Raw genomic sequence first — 7795 nt, 5'->3', positions numbered from 1 at the left:
CAGGGATTTCAACACCAGGGCTGAAGACTCTTGTTCCATTTTCATGATGGATGGATTTCAATAAGCTTCAGGGATTTCAGCACCGGCTGAAGACTCTTGTTCCATTTTCATGATTGATGGATTCACCTATTTGCAGGGTGCTACTCATCCTGGCAGGTGCCAATGTTGTTTCATGCAGCAAAACCAGGTATCAATGAGCAATAACTACAAAGACAATGAATTGCAAAGAGCCTGATACCAATTTTTCTGCTGTTGGAAAGGTTGTCACCACAGGACATCAGTTATGCTGTTTTTGGACATGCCATGTCCAGAATCTCAATCTGGTGTATCACAACAAGGTGAAGACTTGACAAAGGTCACAGGTGGATTCTCATCATCAATCAGCGTTTTCAGGCAATATCCAGTGTGAGAATCCCAGATTCTATGGATGCCATCATAGCTGCTGGAAGCTATCAATGAATCGTCCCTGTTAAAGTTGACTGGCTGTAACTGGTTCTGAATGTGCAGGTAGTACTCTTAAGCATTTCCCTATTTTTCACATCCCAAATCCTTATAGTTTCGTCAAAAGGGCCAGATACTATCAAGTTGGACTGAGGATTGAAGTCGACACAGAACACAAAATTCGTATGGCCCCTCAAGGTCTTCACATACTCTCCTGTCTCAACGTCCCAAATACGCAAGGTCTCATCATCAGAAGCCGTGCAAATGTACCATGAATCAGATGACCAGGCAAAGTCCGAAATGCCTTTGTTGTGGCCCTCGAATTCTTTCAGAAAGGTGTCATCAGTAGCACCCATATCATGATTTTCTTATCGGTAGATGAGCTTCCAAGTAGCTTGCCGTCTGGAGAGAACTTCCACTAGAGACAACCAAATCCATTACAATCATAGGAGGTGGCTAGCTAGCTACTTGTGATTGTCAGTTCTCCTGCACAATTGTCTTCGCAAACGAACAACATTTGCTCTCTCCTCGAAGGAGTGCTAGCAAAGAAGAGCTCGACGGATCACTTAAGAGCCTGCTCCCTGTGCGCTTTTCTTCGTCTTTACTTCTCTTCCCCTTCAATAGCTCCTCTCAACTCTGCACCCCTTAGCATCAGCTTTAGCTCCCAGGTAAAAACTTTGCAATCTCCGCCCATTTGTTTCCATAGATTTCATGAGCTTGAACTAGCGCCATCTCCTCCTCTGGAGTCCATGCATCCTTTTTTATAATAGGATTCAAATGATTATAGCATCTTTCTCTGCACTGCTTCCCAATGCGTCCTCGTAAGGTTTGTGCTATCATAGACCATTTCTTTGCACCAAACTTACTCACAAGATCTACTATCTTTTCATCTTCCTCTTTTTTCCATGGCCCTTTTACAAGATCAGGATTCAAAACCTTTTTCCATTGATGCAAGCATTGAACATCTGCTTGATCTGGAAAGTACTCAGCTCCCCCTCTGTTTTGCCGTTCGTTGCTTTTTCTTCCCCAACCGAATAGTTCTATTTTTACTGCATGGTGGCCAAATTTTTCCCCCAAATTCTCATTTTGTTTGCAGAAGAGCTAATAATATTTGTAGTTAGATCCTTAACTTCAATTAATGCGATTGAGTGAATTTTCTGGGTATCCCCATCACCATGGTTCACATTTTCTGCATCTTTCGCCGAAAAGCTGTCTACTACCCCTTCATCTTCAACATTGCTGCAGTGTTTATCATCAGGTCTATGATGCAAAGATTTTGCTGCTATCATTGAATAGCAAACATTTCTTACATCAACATCTTCCTCGTTTCTATGGCCAGTTACAGCTTGACATGTGCTTTCAATAGCAATACAACCATCTCTCTTGGTATCATCCATGATTTGATCAAGCATTCCCATTTTGATTGAAGGATTTTTTAATGACAGGAGTAACCTATTCTTGTTCACTTTCTATATGATTAATACATTCAGCTCCATTCAGACCAGTCACAGCAAGTTCATCCACAGTAGAATCTGTAACATGCACAGGCTCTCAACATGCTTACAAAGATCACTTTATTTGGCTTTATGCCATCAAGCTGCATTTGCTCAAAATACTCAAGAGATAGAAGGCCTTCTCCATGTTGTGCATGTCTCGTGATCAATGCACCCCCAGGAGACCACGTCACGATGAGGCATATTATCAAAGACTTTCCTTGCCTCTTCAAAATCCCCACACTTTGAATACATAGCAACAAGTGTATTCTCCAACATAAATTTTTATTGTATCCCACTCTCCATGATCTGCTTATGGATAAGCCTTCCCCGATCAATGTTTGATGTCAAGGCACATGCTTTTAATGCAACAACATAGGAATATTTTCCAATTCTCAAACCTGACCGCTGCATTTTATCATACAAATGGAGAGCTCTCCCTCCCTATAGTGCCCACACAGAACAAAATGCAAACACAATGACTAAGTATGTAAAAAGTAACAAATGTCACACACACAACTTTTTGATGGATTCCACACCTCGGATGCGCAGCAGTATGACATCGTCTAAAAGAGAAATTCATAAAAAATATGCCTTAAACCTACAATGAGTGCACAATCTTAACTAGTAGGGAGAAGGGGATTGTTAAGTGTTTAAAGTATGTTGAATTTGGATTTTTTTATGATGCATATCATATAGGGTACACTGTTTTCTAAAATTAAAAGAGTCTAGTAGCACGAGAAAGCTCAGTACTAGCCCTAAGTAATAGAGTACTCTTGGTTTAGAAGAAAAGCATGAAAATAACTATCTTCATGCTTTCACAATGCTAATTTTTAGTGAATAAAATTGTTTGAGCACACTCGTTATACACAATTGCATTGCACACACCATATGGTACCATATCTTGGATGAATAGCAATTGTTTTCCTGAGTGATGACCTACGTGGAGAGTGTGAAGTACCTTAAGCCGTATGGCTAGATATTCTGTTCCTTGGGAAATATCTAGTGAGGTTTATCTATTATCTCCTAGATCGATCAATTGAAAGATTGGACTATGTTTCGATTGTGTTATATGTTTCACAACGCATCTTGGGGCCAATCCCCAAGGTGTAGTAGAGCTGTAGTGGAACTGAGGGCCTCTCCCTTTGTGTGTGCTTACATGGTGTATAACATTAGCATGTTTAGGGACTCCCTCCGAAGAGTGTAGGGAAATAATTATTTGTTGGACTAAAAAACCACAAAAATAAAAAGTTTTTAAACACTCCTAGCCAGCACAAGGCTATGTGGGGTGGTTTGAGATGAGTAGTAGAGGCCCAGTTAGTGCCTTAGAGCTACTGTCGGAGGGACCATTTTAGGCCCCAACATCCATGTCTACAAAACTTTAAACATAGACATTATATGAAAACAACCTCTTCTCTCTACCACAATGTCCTTGTGTGTTTTTCCTTCCTTGTCTTTAGATTCATTTCGTGAGCTCCATGCCTACCTAATCTTGGTTTCTAGGTGTAAATATTCTGAAGCAAAAAATGCCTTCATCTATGTCATATTGTTAGATGCACTAGAATCCACATACCATACATCATCATTCATTATTGCTGAGGCATCTACATTTACTACATTCATCATGTGATGTATAACAAATAAGTTCTCATTATCAACCTGATCATTAATACATGCACATTTATTATGCTATCTTCTCCCATTTATTTTATTTTTCACTTCTATTTTCTGGATATCATGTAAAATATGACATTTTTTACCACAAATATAGCATTCTCTATTATCATAGCCTACATTACGTATGCCACATCCTTTATGGCTCTCTCTACCTTAAGAGACTAGCCTTTACCACCTATATGTGACTACTCTTATGAGTCATGAGATGGCCTCTCATTTTGCTTGTAATGGCTACCACTACAACCTCTACCACCACAACCTCTATCTCTACTTCTATTAGAATAGAGTACCTATTGTGAACTATTATTGCTTTGTGATGAAGATGTAGCAAGTTCCAAAGTTTTCTCTTTTAATATCAACATTGATATTAGGCCTGTAAATTCAAGAATGGTGTCCCTTGTGTTGATGGACATTTGGAGATTATTCTACTCCTCACCCAAACCACCAAAACCTGGAGCCATTATATCATTATCATCAACCTATACTTTAATAGCTCCAAGAGCTTTAACAATGCTCTTAATTTTCAATACATAGTCATTAATAGACAATTAGTATGATTCACATTATTTAGCTCAGACTTCAATTGTAATTTCCTAGTTTTAGTATTTATATTAGATAATTTGACAAGGTTACTCACAATGACATGAATGACGATACATAAATCAAGAAACATTTATGCTCTTACAAGAGGCTAAAGAGTAAAAAAAAATCGGCCAAGATTTACTTACTCGAAGGCGTCCCTTCTCATGCTCTACATATAGGTGTCGTCATGGTGGTAACTTCTCTCATCTCAAGTTTTCTAACATATATTGTTCTTATTGGACTAGAAATGGTCACACTACAAATGATTGTTGGGCAAAACAATATGATGATGAACATGGTATTATAAATAAACAATCATGTTTACCGAGAGATTTTTTTTCTTGTGGCTACTACAAAAAGAGTGATCATCCGACCCATTTATGTTTCAAGAGGCGTTTTGATTCAGATCATAATAGAGTATATGCTGCTATACATGACAACACTACTAAAGAAGCAAATTTTGTGAGTTGTTCTATCTCTTCAAAAATGATACTTCATGTTCGTGATGGATCTCTTTTTATTATTGATTCTAGTGCTACAAGAAACATGACATATTAGTTCCAATGGTTACATAATTATCATTCTATTCCTCTTAACAAATTGGTTTATCTTGTTGATGACACACCTTGCCAAATCAAAGGCATAGGTGATTTATATATCTATACTCTTTCTTCAATAAGAAATTTGATTGGATTTTTACATGTCCTGGATCTACAAAGGAATCTTCTTTTAGTTGCAAGACTTGTGGATCTTGGTCTTTGTTGGTTTTGACCATACCAAGTATCACATTGAGATAGATGGCCAAACCATAGTTGTTGCTCCTTGAAGTGGTAATATTTTTGAGTTATCTTTAAATAAAGATGTTGTTAATGTTGTTATAACTCTTGGTAATCTTAACAACAAAATATGGCATCATCGCTTTGTTCACTCTAAATTATTTAAGCTTGTTGATCTTTATCGACGTGACCTATTTCAAGGTATGGAACTCAAAGCTCATCCTCATATGGGTATTTGTGAATATTTTGTTCTTGAAAAGCATTTTTGCAAGCCCTTTTCCATTTCCACCACAAGTCATTCTAGAGATTTGCTTGATCTTAGTCACACTAATATTTGTGGACATTTTCTTTCATCAAATCCTCAATTATGGTATTTCATGACCTTAATTGATGACTTCTCAACATACACCATTTTTTTTCTCTTACGACACAAATTAGAAGCTTTATTATCTTTTAAGAAATAAGAAAAAGCTACAGAACTTCATATTGGTCATTCCATCAACAAACTTTGCACTAATAATGGTGGAGAATACATTTCAAATGATTTTGATGATTATTGTAATGATTAGGGTATTCATCATGAATATAATGTTCCCTACTCTCCTCAATAGAATGGTATTACTAAACACAAAAATAGGACTATTCTTAATACCATGCAATGTATGCTCATTCATTCTGTCTTATCTCAATGTTTCTAGGCTCTAAAGCAATCTTAACACTAGTATTTGTGCAAAATCATCATTCTACAACTTTTAATTTTGGTAAAATATTGATTACTACTTGGACATGTGAAACTCTTTTTGTTTCATATTTTACAACATTTGGATATATTGCTTATATTCATCTACCCAAAGAGACTCTCAATAAATTTGATCCTCCCAGTTTGAAAGTTATTTTCATTAGATATTCAACTTTTCCTAAGGGATACAAGTTTTATGATCCATCTTCCAAGAAGGTAATCATAAGTCGTGATGTTGTTTTCAATTAGCAACTTATGGGCAGCACATGGTCTTAGGAGGATGTTGGGTGGACGTGGTCACTAGAGGATGTTGGTGACAGAAAGTCATTACTCACTTCTTTTCCTTTTCTATATAATGATGATCCTCCTTCATGGGATAATATTGACTCTTCAAATTAGGATTCACAACCTATACCTATTATTGCTGATGATGACCTTGGCATTGATCTCTATATTGATCTTCCAATTGATAATGAGCCTCGGGGGGATCACTCACGAGTATATGTATATATAACGTGAGTTCAAAATAAGGGGTTCTTAAAACACCAACTTTATACATTTTCTACATAGAGAAGGGTGTCATATAAAGGGGTTACTTACAGATTGAATAGAAAAGTGTTGTTTTTTATTCAAGAAAAATTCTTAGATTAGGATATTTATAAATAGGCCATGAATGCACGTTATATAGAGAACATATATATAGTGAACCCCCCAAGTAATGAGCATGGTACTTGTCATGTTTATGATGTTGATATTCTTGAGAATGCTCTCAATATTTGTGAAGACCCTATCTTTTATAGTGATGCCATGTCATCCCGACAAAAGAAACAAAGGCAGGAGACCATGGAAGATGAGTATGAATCTCTTCTCTCTACAGGTAGAGGGGATCAAATTGAGTTACCACTTGGACATATTGCTACTAAATGCAAGTGGGTTTATAAAAATAAAACAAAAGAATATGGAACATTTGACTAATTCAAAGCAAGGCTAGTTGCCAAAGGTTTCTCACAAATCTTTTTGCTACAAATTTTCTTGGACAATGTCTTACTTGTCCATGCATTAAACATTCGACCACAGCTAAAGAAGTTTTGAAATATTTGATAGTCACTAAAGATTTTGGATTGGTTTATGGGTGTCAACAAAACTTTGATTCTCTACATTCACTTCAAATTTCCGATTATATAGATTTAGATTTAGAAAGCTCACACTTATCTATGTATTTTATAAGTGGAAGTTGTTTCTTTATCAATGGTTGTCTTGTTTCTTGGACTAGCAAGAACAACATTGTATTGCTATTTTCACTACAAAGGCTAAATATGTAGCCGCATCTTTACTGGCTTAAGAGTTAGTATGCCTTTGACAAGTTCTATAAGATATTGGCTATCCTCCTCTCTCTAACACACCACTTCAATGTCATAACCAAAGTGCTATTATTCTTCCCAAATACCATGTTCAACATAACAAGTCTAAGCATATTGCAGTGCATTATTATTATATTCAATATGAAGTAAAGAAAGACATGATCATGATTGAAAATTGTCTAAGTGATGAAATGACTGCAGATATATTCACCAAATGGCTCAATAAAGTGTGCTTCACTCTGCAATGCTCGTAACTTGGAGTTGTCTCAACTTCAAACTTTGGAAATTAATCTACTATGACATTGTAGTGCCATTATCAATACTCCTTGCAAGCACAATCCAGTTTGCACATGCACATACACCTCAGATCTCTTGGTCATCTTTGTTTATACATATTTAGTTTCACTTCACATGCATGAATTCAGTTTATATGCACACAAAAATCCTTCTTGATCATGTTTATATATTTGTATATAGGAGCTTAGGTTTTTCCCTTATGCTCCCCACCTGTTTTTTTCATCCGGAACTAGAAACCTTTGTTTGAGTGGGGTGTTGGAGCTATATATAGCTCTTCCTATCTAGACTAGGTCTCACCTATATATATGTAGATTATGATCAACATGATGTAGTATTTAGGGGTGTATATGGTGTGTCTCTTCTCTCCCTCTCGCATCTCTACATATGCTCTCTCTCTACATCTCAATAGAAATATGGTTAAGAAGTATA

At 36.5% G+C, this 7795-nt stretch overlaps 1 pseudogene; it reads right to left on the bottom strand.

Annotated features, from left to right (window-relative positions):
• Positions 1–315: 315 nt before the first annotated feature.
• Positions 316–7486, bottom strand: LOC148016457 (uncharacterized; annotated as a pseudogene).
• Positions 7487–7795: the final 309 nt, after the last annotated feature.

Source organism: Lygodium microphyllum, chromosome 23 (assembly GCF_053477565.2).
Source record: "Lygodium microphyllum isolate KBCC chromosome 23, Lygodium_microphyllum_v1.1.10, whole genome shotgun sequence".
Taxonomy (NCBI): Eukaryota; Viridiplantae; Streptophyta; class Polypodiopsida; order Schizaeales; family Lygodiaceae; genus Lygodium; species Lygodium microphyllum.
Note: the sequence above shows the minus strand (reverse complement) of the source record. Positions and strands in the feature narration are given on the sequence as shown.